Source organism: Bison bison, unplaced genomic scaffold (assembly GCF_000754665.1).
Source record: "Bison bison bison isolate TAMUID 2011002044 unplaced genomic scaffold, Bison_UMD1.0 scf7180017864266, whole genome shotgun sequence".
Lineage (NCBI taxonomy): Eukaryota > Metazoa > Chordata > Mammalia > Artiodactyla > Bovidae > Bison > Bison bison.
The window spans coordinates 6,061,694-6,078,609 of record NW_011494838.1 but is presented as its reverse complement, the minus strand read 5'-3'; positions in this window follow the sequence as shown (position 1 = coordinate 6,078,609).

The window sequence follows — 16,916 nt, the reverse complement described above, 5'->3', positions numbered from 1 at the left end:
CCTGGTGTATCAGGTCTGTGTGATGGGACTTGAGGAGCACCTCATTAAGATACTGAGGTGATACACTGCTTGGGAAAGACAGCTCTGTCTCAGTTGCTCATGAATGCTGAGTTTTGGAGCCACCCCACAGATCTGCTGTTTCCCGGAGTGGAGCTGGTCGGGAAGTCACAGGGTATAATCACTGGTTTGTTCACCCCTAATCTAGATATCAGAGAAGGCAATGGCACCCCACTCCAGTACTCTCGCCTGGAGAATCCCATGGGTGGAGGAGCCTAGTGGGCTGCAGTCCATGGGGTCGCTAAGAGTTGGACACAACTGAGCGACTTCACTTTCACTTTTCACTTTAATGCATTGAAGAAGGAAATGGCAACCCACTCCAGTGTTCTTGCCTGGAGAATCCCAGGGACAGGAAGCCTGGTGGGCTGCCGTCTATGGGGTCACACAGAGTTGGACACGACAGAAGCGATGCAGCAGCAGCAATCTAGATATAGTCATCCGGAACACTGATGTATGACTGATTCATTCACTTGGTTCAGCTAAGGACAAATCTGTAAGTTCAGGCCACTTCCCCCAGCCTGACACATCATTCTCCAATTGACCCACAAAAGTTAGTGCAGCTAGGCCAGTGGTTTTCAAACTAGGGTTCCTTGGGAGTGACTTCAAGTCAGCCTGGAGGCAGACAGTTCTGAGGTTCTAGTTGATCCTCCACTGATTTAGGCAGAACAACTCTGCTTATGGGGCTTCCCCTGTGGCTCAGAGGTAAAGAATCCACCTGTCAATACAGGAGACATGGCAGGCATGGTGGCTTCAATCCCTGGGTAGGGAAGACCCCCCCTGGAGCAGGAATTGGCAACCTGGCCCCCTTTATGTATTCATCTTTGGAAACAGCGCTTTGGGGCAGTTGTTATCTCTTCTCCAATCAACCCTTCCATTTCCCTCTTCTTCGTGGTGGCTGTAGGGTCTTCTCACAGAGTTGGTGTCCAGGGATGACTCTGTTTGGGGTGGGGGTGGTAGTCTCTTAACCACGCGCTTTGAAGCCATTCCTTTTATATGCAGTCTAATCCAGGGTTTGTTTAATTTTGACATGCACACACAACTCAACTGGTCATTTCATCAAAACGCAAGTTTTCATTCAATAGCTCCAGAGTGAGACCTGAGATTCTGCATTTCTTGCAAGCTCCCTGGTGACACTGATATTGCTGGTATATGGACAATCCTTTGAGGAAGGAGGGCCTAAGTCGTCATGATGTGTTCACGCATGAACACAGCCTCAAGACAAATCCTTTGTTGTTGTTGTTCAGTCGCTGTCATGTCTGACTCTTTGAGATTCTGGATTGCAGCACACCAGGCCTCCCTGTCCCTCACTATCTGCCAGAGTTTGCCCAAGTTCATGTGCATTGAGTCAATGATGTCATCCAACCACCTCATCCTCTGCTGCCCTCTTCTCCTTTTGCCTTCTATTTTCCTCAGCATCAGCATTTTTTCCAATGAGTTGGCTCTTTACATCAGGTGACCAAAGTATTGGAATTTCAGCATCAGTTCTTCCAATGAATACTCAGGGTTGATTTCCTTTGGGGTTGACTGGTTTGACCTCCTTGAAGTCCAAGGACTCTCAAGAGTCTTCTCCAGCACCACAGTTCCTTCCTTACTCCATCACTATTGAATTGTGGCTCCTCTGCAGAAATCCTAGGCTTTCTGCTACTTCATCTACTCTGTTGCCTGGAGTGAGAGCTTTCCCACTCCCATCCCAGTCAGGCCAGCAGCTCCTCAAGTGGAGGGAACACAATGACAGAAGCCACTGGGAGTTTGTCTTTCAAAACTGGAAATGGAGGCAGGAATCTCATTGAGCATCTGCTGTGCGACAGACACTGGGCTCGGCACTTAACGTCTGATATCACATCTGTTATGCAACCTCTTTGTAAGGTCTGAGTTTAATAGTCATTTCACATTTGAGGAAAAGGGAGTGATGCCACTTACGCTGCAAACAGTAATGGCTGCTGCTGCTAAATCACCTCAGTCGTGTCCGACTCTGTGCGACCCCATAGACGGCAGCCCACCAGGCTCCCCCGTCCCTGGGACTCTCCAGGCAAGAACACTGGAGTGGGTTGCCATTTCCTTCTCCAATGCATGAAAGGGGAAAGTGAAAGTGAAGTCGCTCAGTCGTGTCTGACTCTCAGCGACCCCATGGATTGCAGCCTTCCAGGCTCCTCCATCCATGGGATTTTCCAGGCAAGAGTACTGGAGTGGGGTGCCATTGCCTTCTCCAAAACAGCAATGGCAATCATCCCTAAATCTTAATGACTGAGAAGCAGTTTCTAATTTTTTTAAATGTATATTTTCTCATCCACTCTTTTGAGTCTTCTGGATCATGAAGCTGGTTTAAGGAGCTAGGTAGGAGCATCGCTAGTTAGGAGTTCCTAGTCCATATGAACTTCTTTTTTTTTAATATAAATTTATTTATTTTAATTGGAGGTTAATTACTTTACAATATTGTATTGGTTTTGATGTATGGCAAATCCACATGAACTTCTATACTTCTAAGTCTGGAATGCCCATCCCACTATCGTATGGTATTTCTAGATTGTCCAGGTAGAACATGTTGTCCCTTATTGTTTTATTTATACTCTTTGTAGGCATAGCCATCATAGCATTTACTACAATTTGCTTTGTGTTGCTCTAACTGTATATACACACACACACACACACACACACACACACACACACACACACATATATACATATGGGCTTCTTCACTGAATCATGGTCAAGTGAGAGGCAGTGTCTCTGGGCTAGGAGTTTGCATCTCCAAAGTATGTATTACAAACCCTTTGCATTTGAAACATCAGAAGTATATAAGAACTGGGCCTTCACTGGTCGCTCTGTGTCTACAGAGGCAGCAGGTCACACTGAGAGTGCTGCACGTGCAGCCAGATTCCGTGGGAAACCCTGGGGCTGCCGCTTGTTCGCTGTGCAAACTTGGGCAGGTGCTTTAACCTCTCTGGGCCCCAGGCTTCTCATCTGCACGTGGGGATGAAACTGCATCGGTTATTGTAAGAGAAAAAAACATATTAACGTTTATAAAGGACTTAGAACAGTCGTTGATATGTAGTAAGTACTGAATAAATATTAACTGATATTACTCTTTCTATTAGTATGTAGTTTCAAAAGCCGAAGTAGGGAATGGTGTTCTGCCTGTCCAGGCATTTCCAGCGAGGGTATCAAATTGAGTAATTTACTCCTACATCAACCCTCCCCCTAAAGCTCTTGGGTTTCTCCAGGTGTTCTACACTCTGTGAGTCACCATAGGACTAACTCTTAGATATAAGGCTGCTCTGTTTTTATTATCACTTCTTTTTTGGGGGGGAATCATGTTTTTATATTTTAGATGGTTTTCCCTACCAGAAGTATATTCTAGACCCAGCACTGGGTAATGACATATATATGGCTTGTTTGGGGGTGTGAAAAAGTGAAAAGTGTTAGTTGCTTAGTCGTGTCTGACTCTTTGTGACCCCACGGACTGTAGCCCACCAGGTTCTCTGTCCATGGAGTTCTCTAGGCAAGAATACTGGAGTGGGTTACCATTCCTTTCTCCAGGGGATCTTCCCAACCCAGGAATTGAACCCAGGTATCCTGGAGAAGGCAATGGCACCCCACTCCAGTACTCTTGCCTGGAAAATCCCATGGATGGAGGAGCCTGGTAGGCTACAGTCCATGGGGTCACTAAGAGTCGGACACGACTGAGCGACTTCACTTTCACTTTTCACTTTCACGCATTGGAGAAGGAAATGGCAACCCACTCCAGTGTTCTTGCCTGGAGAATCCCAGGGATGGGGGAGCCTGGTGGGCTGCCATCTATGGGGTCGCACAGAGTTGGACACGGCTGAAGCGACTTGGCAGCAGCAGCAGCAGTAGCATCCTGCATTGCAGGCAGATTCTTAACCATCTGAGCCACTGGGTTTGGGGGGTAATCAACTCTATCATCTGTTACTGAGATGTTTTCAGAAATTTCCTTTACATAAAAATTAACCAAATGTTTGTACTGTCATTAATTGAAATCAAATTAATATAAGCAAAGTTTAAATTTTTATGAGGTTAATATTACTTATTTTTCTTAAAGTAAACAAAATTTGGCAGATCTCAACTTTATACATTTATCAGGGAAGTTTAATGATTATCACTCAGACCTGCAGAGATGGCTTGTTTACAAAGCACAGTTTTGAGGTTTCATCCTTCTTGTGGACTAGTCTTCATTTATCCAGAATTACTTCACACCTCTTTTAGAGTTCTTCTCTTACAAAATCTTTTTAGCATTTGTTAAATGAATCAAGTCAAAACATTAACTCACATCCATGAACAGAGGCCCATCTTCTCTCCCATTGTGCATTTTTTCCTAAAAAACACCTGTTCTGATCCTGGAAGTTTGTGGAAAATCCTGAAATGTTTTAAAATTTTGTGACCTCTGCAAAATAAAATTGACTAAGATCTTATATTTAAAACCACAGCATAAAATATATGGCTGTGTTGTGATATTAATATTAGTAGAAAGGCATTTAGGGTAAAATAACTTTTGATCTGCTATCAGAAAACAGAAAATCAGAAAGAAAATAGGGGATCTCTTTCTTTAATTATTTGTAAAGTTACCGTGTATATCTTATGGCATTATTAAAGTGACTATCACAGAATCATTCGTTTGGAACACAAAGTGCATAATTACATAACTCCATTCTTCCCACTTTTCACAGTTAATATGTTTGTTATTATTTATTGTAGTTGTTATGGACTGATTCTCTCCAAATTCATGGAAATTTGAATTTACAAAATGGAAATAGGGCCCTTGGGAGTGAAGTGGATTTAGATGAGGTCATTTGGGTGGGGCTCTCCCACTGGGATTAGTGATTCTGTAAGAGATACTATAAAGAAAGCTGAGTGCCGAAGAATTGATGCTTTTGAACTGTGGTGTTGGAGAAGACTCTGGAGAGTCCCTTGGACTGCAAGGAGATCCAACCAGTCCATCCTAAAGGAGATCAGTCCTGAATATTCATTGGAAGGACTGATGCTGAAGCTGAAACTCTAATACTTTGGCCACCTGATGCGAAGAGCTGACTCATTTGAAAAGACTCTGATGCTGGGAAACATTGAAGGCGGGAGGAGAAGGGGATGCCAGAGGATGAGATGGTTGGATGGCATCAGTGACTCAATGGACATGAGTTTGAGTGAACTCCAGGAGTTGGTGATGGACAGGGAGGCCTGGTGTGCTGCAGTCCATGGGGTTACAAAAGAGTCGGACACGACTGAGTGACTGAACTGAAGAGATACTAGAGAACTCTGTCTCTTTCTCTGTGTTTCTGGTTCTGTCTCTCTCTCTACCGTGTGAGAACACAGCAAGATGGCACCTGTCTGCAACCCAAGAAGAGAGTCCTCACTGGAAGCCAAACTTGGCTTCCAGTCTGCATAACCATGAGAAATCAACGTGTTTTATTTAAGCCATAAGTCTGCTGTACTTTCTTATGGTGGTCACCTAATGCAATAATAGTGAAAGTGAAAGTGAGGGTGCTCAGTCGTGTCCGACTCTTCTCGACCCCATGGACAGTAGCCCACCAGGCTCCTCCGTCCATGGGATTCTCCAGGCAAGAATACTGGAGTGGGTTGCCACTTCCTTCTCCAGGGGATCTTCCCGACCCAGGGATCAAAACCTGGCCTCCCGCATTGCAGGCCGACGCTTTAACCTCTGAGCCACTCACCACCTTTTAAATTTCATTATATAATATTTTCCTTCTGGTTTTCTCCATTCTCTTCCTCCTCTGTGCCTTTCTCCTTTCATTTCACCTCAACTGCTACTTTATGCTCCCACCACTTTCATTTTCTTCATTCATTTATTCACCTTTCATTGTTTCAATTTTTTTCTTATGTTTCCTTATCATCACTTTGATTTCGTTTTCCCTTTCCCCCACATTTTCATCATTCCCAGTTTTTCCTTCTTTTCCCTCTTCATTTTTCTCTTTCTTGTGATTTATTTCCTTTGTCATATTTTTCTTTCATCCTCACTTTTTCATTTCCTCTCTCAGTCACTTCCTCTTTCTTTTCTTTCTTCTTTCTCTTTTCATTTCTCTTTTTACCGTCTTCCCGTAACCTCCTCAGGCAGCCTGTCTTACTTCCCCTCACTTGTCTCCTCATCCCTTATCCCCTCTGTCTTCTCCCTTGTGTCTTCCTTAAAGAACACTGCTGCTTTCATCCTTTTTCCTGCAAAGACACCTTTAGGAGCAGATGTGTAAGTGTGTGATTCAACAGAGCAAGGGACCAGATGGTGAGCAGCCAGCCCTGGTGGAGATCTCCTGTGACAACTGACCCTGCCTACCCCCACATCTTTTTTGTTTTCCTTCCTTCCGTTTCTTTCTTAGGATGGTGCCTCCACTAGAAATTCTTTTGCTCTCCTATGAGGAAAAGTTGCTAACATCCCTCAAAGGGAATGGTAATGGGCACAGAGTATTTTCTGGCCTGGGACTGAAAATTGTGGACCCTGAAGAAAGTCGCGCAACACACATAGGGACCTAGATGTGATCATTGATTATTGTTTTGTTATTTTTGTTAGCGTAAAATAACAGAATCTGGTGGCTTAACAGAGGAGTCTGGAGGGCTACAGTCCATGGGGTCGCAAAGAGTTGGACACAACTGAAAACCTAGGTACAGCACATCCGTCATCTATGGAGCTCTCATAAGTGCCAGATGTATGTGTCGTTTTAATTTCTATAACAATCTCATTAAGTAAGCACTATTGGTAACCCTATTTTGCAAATGAGATCTGAGGAGGCTTAGAGGGTAAGAACTGGCCTAAGGTCATGAGACTGGTACTTGGCATTTCTAGGAGCAGCATTTCTTCATGACAGATCATTTTTGTGCAGAGAGTCACAGGGAGCGGATGCAACAGAGGCGCTTACAAGGAACTGCTAGGCTTTGTGAAGCAGCGGACGCAGTGGAATCATGCAGACCGTGTTTAAATCCTGGAGCTGCCTGTTCCCAGTCATGGACATGTACTGTACTGTCTCATTTGATTCTCATGACCACCTCTTAGGCCAATTTCATAAACAGGATATCTAAGGTTCATAGTTCATGGGCACGTTGTTCAAGGTTATAAAGCTACAATTCAAAATGTAGAGCCTTTATACTACATTGATGTGGACTTTACGGATGAATAGAATTTCTTAGGCAGAAAAGGAAGAATACACTCTCCAGGCAAGAAGGAGGGAGGTTGTATAATAGGCAGAATGCAAAAACGGGACATGAGCACAGTATTCACAGGACAATGAAGAGAGCGGTCTTTCTGGCTTATTCCCACATACAAACTTGAGTGAGGCACTTACGTGTGTAAGTGGAAATTCCTTAATATGTGAAATGGAGATTTTATCTGTCCATGCTGTTGTTACGTATTTAAAATCTTACACTGTCAGACAAATAAATTTAAATTCAACTTGTGAAATAAAAGGAACACAAGCAAAACTAAGTCAAATATCATACCACATGTGTCAGAAAGGGAAGATCAAAGAGGTTTTTAATTTTTTTTTTCTTCAATATTTTTTAAATTTTCTAGGATGGCCACATATTTCCATTCTACAGTGGGAAGAATACTTTTATTTCAAAATATTAATGTCTATTCAGCTTTACTCTCATGATTGCTCTAGGGATTTTTAAGAAAGCAGGACGAATATAAAATACAAGATATTGATACTAGTGTTACTTCCCTCCCCTTACTCATCTTTAGTCATGAGGAAATGCTGAAATATGACCCATCAAAGATTAATTTTCCTCAAATTGCTTTATTATATTTTAATTCTTTTGAAAGCTTACAATTACACATATGGCTGCACATATGCATACGACAAGTTTTCCTCTTTTCTCCTCTTAATTGTAACAGCTCTGCTCTCTGTCTTCTTTGGCATTTACTGTGTAGAAGTACTGAGGGCTCATAAAGTAAGAAAATGGATCTGCATGATTTGGGGCAAATCAGAAGCACTTTTTTGGAAGCCACAAGGTTCAAACAAGGTGTTCGAGAAATGCTGTGTTGCTAAAAAGGAACTGGAGGCAATCCTGGTAAGGAATATGATACTAGGAGAGGAGAGAGAAATACACAAGAAACAGAACAGGCTAAATCAGAGGGGACAGGTTACAAAATTTAAGGTACAAGATTGGGATCTTACAGGACCTTGGACAGTCACCTAGTAGGGGGTCTAAAGATCAAGAGTGATCCATGCAGTAGGACAGTTGAATTCCTGGGGGCCAAATATCTAGGGACCAATTTCAGTCCCTAACTGCTTTGTTTAGAGCCACTTCAATATATTGATAGTGAGAAGTGGACACATATTTCAGAGCAGAGAAGAGAAGGAAAAATATCTAGGCTTTCCTAGAGAAACACAGGCACTAGAAGCCTGTGAAGGATTTTTATATTTACTTTCTAACAAATATTTTTCCCAAGAGTCTATTTTCAAGACAGTTTTTTCTACCCAGGCTCTGATGCAACTACTCATGAGATTTCAGTGTAAATCTTTTAACCTCTTTCAGCCTTATGCTTTTTAATCATTAAAATTTGAGCATTACTGCTTGCCCTTTTTCCCCCTTAGAGAAGTCTTCTCAGGACTATATTATTTCAGGACTGTTAAAACATTTGAATATAGTCATGTGCTGTCCACAATTATAGGTAGTAGTTGCCTTTTCCCATTAGAAAGAATTAGAGGTATCTATTCATTTCAAACATACTCACAAACAACAAATTAAACCAGAAGGAGGCCACACACAATCCATAACCTTTGAAAAATGATGGTTAATGATGATGATGATGATGAAATTAACTGCCAAACTTTTTGAGTTCTTGCCAATTTTTAAGACTATTTTATAATTTTAATCCAGGAACTAATTTATCCTGCCAAGACCCTTGCACACTAAATGCTACTTTTAATCTCATGTATATGTGAGAAAGTCAAGACTGTAAGACGTTAGAAAAGTTGTCTAAGACCTTGTAGCTAGTAAGGGTTGAAAGACAGAATACAGACTCAGGGATCTGGATTTAGTGTTATAAGAATAACATTGAAAGAAAACTATGAAAATGATAACATTTTGAAGCTATTTTCTGAATTAAGCATACTTTAATTTTTTTTGATAAAAGTTTATCAGAAGCACTACTTTATGTTTATTGGCCATTCTTAGAGACATTGGAGGCTCTTAATTAGAATTTGGGGAAGTAAAACATTGATTTACTGAATGTAACTTTGGGAGTAATATTTGGGAGAGGAAGTGAGGGGGAGTGATGGAGCTAATCTACACACTTATGGACATATGAAAATGTATTAGGTGACCACTGCTACAGCAACGTTGGGTGACAGATTAGCCCCCAAATCTCAGTGGTTTACAGCAAACATTGGTTTTGCTCTCACAGGTCTGCAAGTCCACTGGGAGCCTCTGGTTCAAGCCAGGAGCCAGTTTGGGTTGGCTCCATCTGTGTTTCATTCCATGACTCAGGTTAAAGCAATGCCTGCAAGGGTGTGGTGCTCTTAAGGTGTAGGTCAGGAGTGTTAAGAGGCTGAGACAAATGGCAGAAGCCAACACCAAGCCTCTGGTTGCTATGGTGCACTTTACATTCATGTTTATTTCACTGGCCAAGAAAATCACACTGCCAACCCTCCAGTCATTAGAGTGGAGAAGTAAAATTTGTTCTCAGTGAATAATGACAGAGGTTGGAAAGGAAGAAGAAGCATGATCCAATACTACAACCTACTGAAGAGAGGCCATCTGAGATTGAAATAACTAAACTCTTCTTAGTGAAAGGACGTATGACTATCCCTACTGGAGGGCATAAAAACAATCTTAATGGGAAAGAAATATTAAATATAATGGACAAAAAAATCACCACTGGGTGGTACTCTTATTCCAAGACTGACTTTTGCAGGATGGATCTATATTTGAGTGGTCAAAAGAGGAAGCTTTCAATAGGACATATACAAGTTGAGTTTTTATAACTCAAGCTGTGAATACATTTTCATTTCTACTTCATGATGTTAATATATGTGTAAAATACTCAGAACCATGCCTGAAAGAGAATAAATAGAGTGAGCTATGAGATAGTGGTGATGACGATGGTAAAGATGATGAAGTCAAAATGTGAGGCATTTCTGATTTTTGTATATTTCCTTTCTCCTACTTTAACTCGACAACAGATTCTGTAAGATACCCCCAAATGCTTACATCCTAATGAAGACCTTTTCCAAGTTTCAAATCTCATGACCGAGAGAGCTGAAAGTAAGAAATTTTGGCAATGCTGTACATTTTTTTGGAATATAATTTTGTATAAAGCAATAAGGGTGTGTTGCAAAGACGTTTTGGGGATTTAATGAGAAGCGTGGGAGAAAGATTTGTCCGTATTCTACCTGCATCATTTTAACTGTCAAATAGAGAATGGCTTTTACTTAAAGGGACAAAAGTTGGGACAGAAATTTGGCTTTACAATTTTGACAAAAGAAATGGCCAAAAATGACTTAATCTTGGAACAGCGTTCTGTAAGCAGCTACATAAACAGGTAACCTTCTTATTAATCTAGTCAAGCACAGTAAAACCTTAAAAATGTATGCAAATCTTATAAATAATCAAAATGAATAATCAGTGTCTCAAAATATTTAACCAAATGTCTTTTTCCCTGAAAGTATCCACATAGCAAGAAAACAGAAAGCTAAAAAAAAAAAAAAAAAGAGAGAGAGAGAGAAAGAAAAGAATTAAAGTCAAGGGCCTAAAAGCATCAGGGGAAAAACGTCCTGGAACAATAGGATTCTGTTCACCATAATGCTCTCTTTCCATTTGGAATACTACAGGAAAATTTGTTTGGGAAGAAAATAAATCATTCCAACTCCCTATCAACATAGGTTTGAAATTAAAGCTCATGTGATCTATTCTTTACAAATGCGTCAGCCAAGAGACCAGGATCAGAAGAGAGTCCAGCATCTTGGAACGTCTGTTCTGACAGCCATCGAAGGCCACCTTGAGATAGTCAGAGACTTCACGTCGGTTTCTGAAGTACGCAGTCAGTAACAGAGCAGGGAGAAATGACCCAGAGGCTTTTATTCCAAGTCCAGTGTCCAGGGTAGAACTGGATTTGATTTAATTTCCTCTCCAACTGCTTATCTTTGGGAAAATCACTTTTATGTTTTAATTTTCTGTGTCAGCAAAATAAGGGGACTAGATCAGTGGCTGTGCCAAGTATGTCCCTTCCACTCCAGTATTTACATCCACTTCTTTGGAGCCATTCCTCACAGAGAAATGTATCTTCTCTGCATTTTGTTATTTTTTGCATCGGATTCAAAGACTTACCGAAGGAATGAAGGAAAAGTGGGGGGAACAATAGCACATGTAACATGCTGAACAACAAACAGATTTCTTACTGGCCTCCATTCCATTCAAGAATGATTATTTTCCTGGAATAAAATTTTTGGCTGAAATTTCTCAGAGAAGTTAAGATTTTAAAAGGTATCCTTTTATGATGGAGCCATGCTCAACTGTTGAATTTAAATAAACATGGTTAATAGACTATTGCTCAGCACATGCTTTCTGGTATATGAATCACTCTGAGGTTAGATTCTTCTTCTTTTTTGGTGGGGGGTGCTGCATGGCTTATGGGATTTCAGTTCCCCAACTAGGGGTTGAACTTGGACTGCCAGGGAAGTCCCTGAATCTCAGAGATTCTTAATTTCAACTGTTGGCAAATATTCAATATTTACTTTTGTCCCTTAATCTTTTTTTTTTTAAATCAAATTTCTTTTAAGATTTATTTGTTTTTGGCTGTGCTGGATCTTCGTTGCTATGAGCGGGGCTTTCTCTAGTTGCAAAGTGGAGGCTGCTCTCCCACTGCAGAGCGTAAGCTCTAGGACATGCAGGCTTTAGTACCTGTGGGGCATGGGCTTAGTTGCTCCAGTCATGTGAGATCTCCCTGGATCAGGTATCTAACTCATGTCCCCTGCATTGGCAGGCAGATTCTCAACCACCGGACCACCAGGGAAGTCCCTCTTAACCTTTAATATTAAACATTTTTAACCCAATCTTCCTTAAGTCTCTCATTCATCATGTCCCGTATCTAAAAACAGACACTTAAAGAAATCAGTTACAATCAACCTTTGAAGAAAGGCATTCAAGACCTTAGAAATCATCTTGTCCCCCTTGTCTTGACGAGGGCTTTGAAAAAGAGCAGTTGAATGACTTACTGAAGACTACTGTGAATAATCTCGGTTTGAAGTTTCTACCTTTAGCTTCTCCCTGGTTTACTCAGCACCCTGCAAACCCTGAGTGGCAGCTGTGGAGAAACATAGACTCTTTAGTCCTCTCTCTTCCTTCCTTCAACAACTGAAGAGTTTCATTATTAATCATTTATATATTATCTCTACTCCACCTCCCTTTTTATTAATCACCTCCATGGAATCTATTGCTATTAATCATCCAGTGTGTGTCTCAGTGTTACCGGTAATTATCTTTGAATGTTCGTTAACCATCAATTTAATTATCTGTTTTCCCCCTGGAATACAGACTGATTCAGGTCCCTGACTCTGGTGCGTGTGTGTGTGTGTGTGTTGCTTTTAGACTCCGATTACCATTGCATAAAGTAAAACTATATTTCAGTTAAGTATTCATAATTTTTGGTCACCTATGAAACCACATACTTCTTGCTGAATGTAAAGATTGAAAGTCAGGTATACTCTATGATTCTTTTTCATTTAATCTTATATCTTCGACAACAATTTGTTGATGTCTTCTATAAACCAATTGGTGCTTATTTCTCCAGGAATAAGGATGTGGGGTATCTATTTATGTATGTATGTACTTTCTTATTTACATTAATTTGATGTTTGAGGGAATTGGAAAATAATAAGATCAAAATATGTTATCAGCTCCCGATCACTTCTCTAAGGGTAACTACACACAGAAGGCTTCACACCTTTCCTTTTGGATGGCTGGGTGTAGAAAGAGAGTTTCTGTGTCTTAAGAATATTTAACTCTGCAGAGGATGCCAAAGTGTACCTAGAATAATAGAACACATTTTTTTAAATGCTCAGTTTTCTTTGAAGAGAGCATTTTGCTATAGTAGAAGAGGGTCATCAAGAACCTGGCAGTTATATGGTTACCAGAAAAGAAGGGGATGAGAATAAGGAAACTAACATTTGCTGACTGCTTACATGTATTATTTCACTTCACTTTCCTAGTGACAGCTCTTACATGTGAACTCACCTAACTCATGGAATTTGTCCAATGGTAAGTAACAGAACAGGAATTTAAACCATGTTGTGCCTAATTCTAAAATCCATGCTCTTGCCCCTATGTCATGCTGCTTCAAGATAAGATGTGTATAAGTAAGATCAGAGAAGGTTCAAATGTGAAAATTAGGTGAAGCGCAGATGATGTTTCTCTCAGACTCAGGAGAGGGGTTCAATATTTCTGGATGGGTTGTTCAGAGAAAGCTTAGTGGAGATGACACCTGAATTGAATGTGTGGAATGGAAAGGTCTAAGCAGCTCTGGTGTGTGACTTTGCAGGTTTGCTCCTTTCTGGAGTTGCAGGAGCCTAGAAAGCTCTTTGTTTTCCACTGAACTTCATGAAGTCTGTGGTTCATTTTAGTATCGAGTGCTCTGGAATACAGCGGCATAGACTTCTCTGAAAATATGCTATCTTTCTGTTAGTTTGACAGTGACTGGAGGAAGTGCTGTTAGAATCCAGACATGGGCACGCACATACACACAGTTATTTAATGTGCTCATGTCCTAGGAAGATACCCCTCTTTTCCTCACTACTGAAGACCTCTACTATTAAATATTTGATAGGTGTTTGGCTTCCAAGATGCTTTTCACAACCGGGTTATCCATGTAGCCAGTGTTGACTTACTGGGTGCATCCCGTCTGTATCCCGCACTCTGCTATGTTGTGTGAGGTTTGCAGAGGTACACTTCAGGAGACGCAAGAATGGCTCCATCTATCAAAAAGCCTTAGAATTTGCTTTGAGATATAACAGCTGAAGCTTGCATTTATTGACCTTACTATATGTCTGGAACAATCCTAAGCCCATTTTTAGATCTGTTATCTCATTTAATTGGTTCAATTGTAAAGGTTCAAGTAGAACAGAAATTTGATTTTTTTTTTCTCATATCACAGTACTGGGCAGATGAATTAGTTGATAGGGCTTGTTATGAGTTGATGAATGTGAAATCATTTTATAAATTATAAAATGCAGTATGGACTTAAGGAGAGTGTTGGGAATTTCATGTAGGATAGGTGGGTAATTTGAGTAGACTCAGGTTATTGAAGACTGAAAATAAAAACACATATAGCAGAGTGCAGAGCTTGGGTTGTAAGTCTCTATTGACAGATGGGGTATATAAAGCTCTGAAAGGCTGAGTGATGTGTTCAAGGTAATATTGCAAATGAGTTAGGGAATCACTCAAGTCTCCTGACACTCGAGTCTCACTGGCCAAGAACAGTGAGTCCCCTACTCATGAAGAAGATCCATTCTAAGAGCGCGTGCGTAAGTCCAGTCTGTTCGTAAGTTCAGTCTGTTTGTAGTCCAATAAAATTAGCCTAGGTACACAGCTTTTACGCATAACTCCAGACATGTAAACTAAGGTGCCTGGACACAGAAGTGCATGTCTGCATCATTGAAAGTCTGTAACTGGAGGGTTCACATGTGGGGGACTTACTGATACAACCAGGCAAAGAGAAAGGCTAAACAGAGAGCAGGGGGGTAGATTAGAGAGTTGTGGGTATGGTCCAATATCATTGTTTTCTCTATCCCCACCAGTAATACCCAGAGAAGAAAACTAGGGGCATGGAAAACTCTAATTTGTAGTTTGAAAAAAAGAACAATGAAAACAATAGTATTTTACAAGTCTAGCTCATCTACCATGAGCCCAGCATTGTACTAGACATTTTGCATATTATTTTTTGGATATTTTGCATATTAATTTTTCATGTCAACAGGTTTGACAATGTTTGATGTCAGTATGTTACAGTGTTCCATGATATTGTAAGCAAAGTACTTTTATCCCCATTTTATACGTGGAGATAGAGTGCAGTAGGTAATTCCACATGACTTTTGAGCAGAGAAGAAATCTAGACAGAAATATTTATTGAAGGTCAGATTTTATGTGATGAACCCATATCCATGGTACAGCCTTAGGAGGTTTCTTCCCTTCTTGATGTCAGTGGGATTCTGATATTTTATTGGCATTTAGCAGAGATAGCTGTTAATAAGTTGTTTTCTGGCCTAATTTGGAGGATTCTTCATCATAAACCCAGGAGTTTTTTATTCTCTGACTTGAGAGAAGTCCAGCATGCCTTAATTTCTCTTGTACTGTTATACACTCAACTTCTAGTCTTTCATAGAGAAATAGCATACTTTTTGCTGAATTACTTGTTATTGTATTTTTATATGTTTTTATTTGGAGCTGATAATATCCAACAACCTCTGATTAAACGAAGATTATATTTTGTGCAAGAAGGGAAATGAATACCCTTCCTCCCAGAATTATCCAATTTCCTTCTTATTTTCCTCTTATCTTGTTCTTATGCCGATTATTTAATTGAGATGTTAAGGTCCCTCACAGCTCTGACTGGCAATTTTAAACCAGATTTCTCCATAGACTTGGGAGCTAGAAGCATGAGTAAGATGAAGCTGATCCAATTATCTAGGCTGAAAACTCTGGAGAGATACGATTTTTCTAAACTGTGATGTTATGTCTGGTGTTCTCTCTGTGTTAAAAATAAACATTTCTAAATTATAGGCTCTTTGTCTGAGTTGGTTGTGTAATTGAGGGAGGAGAAATGTCTTTCTGGAAGCTTAAGTGGAGTATGTAGTATTGTATAGCTACACCTTTTTAAAAATATTTTTTCACTTAATTAAAAAAATGGTCTTGGGCTTACATTTATGATTACATTAAAATCTGTTTTTTTTTCTTTTATCATGGACCTTTTCTCATAGCATACCAGAAACTCTGAGCAGAAAATAAAAGTAGGATACCGTCTACCTTTACAGATAAAGTAATTAGAGATTTAGATGCTTTGCTCAAGATCACATAGCAAGATTTAGTATGAATAACAGAGCTACAAGGAACAGAATTCTAGTTTCCCTGTTCTGTTTTTACTTCATTCTCCACAAGGTTACTGAGTTGCTTTGCTTAGTATCCCAATCTGATAATATGTATATTTCATTATTTATGACTTTCATTTATTCAGTGTTATTCTTTCATTTGATTGAAGACTATATCATTGTACCACTCTCCATAATTTAAAAAAATATATATCTATATCTGTATTGATTAGCCTTATTGATTGTAAGTTTACCCTGGGAAAACTCAGCAGTGGCCACAGGACTGGAAAAGGTCAGTTTTCAGTCCAATCCCAAAGAAAGGCAATGCCAAAGAATGCTCAAACTACCGCACAATTGCACTCATCTCACACGCTAGTGAAGTAATGCTCAAAATTCTCCAAGCCAGGCTTCAGCAATACGTGAACCATGAACTTCCAGATGTTCAAGTTGGTTTTAGAAAAGGCAAAGGAACCAGAGATCAAATTGCCAACATCCACTGGATCATCGAAAAAGCAAGAGTTCCAGAAAAACATCTATTTCTGCTTTATTGACTATGCCAAAGCCTTTGACTGTGTGGATCACAATAAACTGTGGACAATTCTGAAAGAGATGGGAATATCAGACCACCTGACCTGCCTCTTGAGAAACCTACATGCAGGTCAGGAAGCAACAGTTAGAACTGGACATGGAACAACAGACTGGTTCCAAATAGGAAAAGGAGTACGTCAAGGCTGTATATTGTCACCCTGCTTACTTAACTTATATGCAGAATACATCATGAGAAACGCTGGGATGGAAGAAGCACAAGCTGGAATCAAG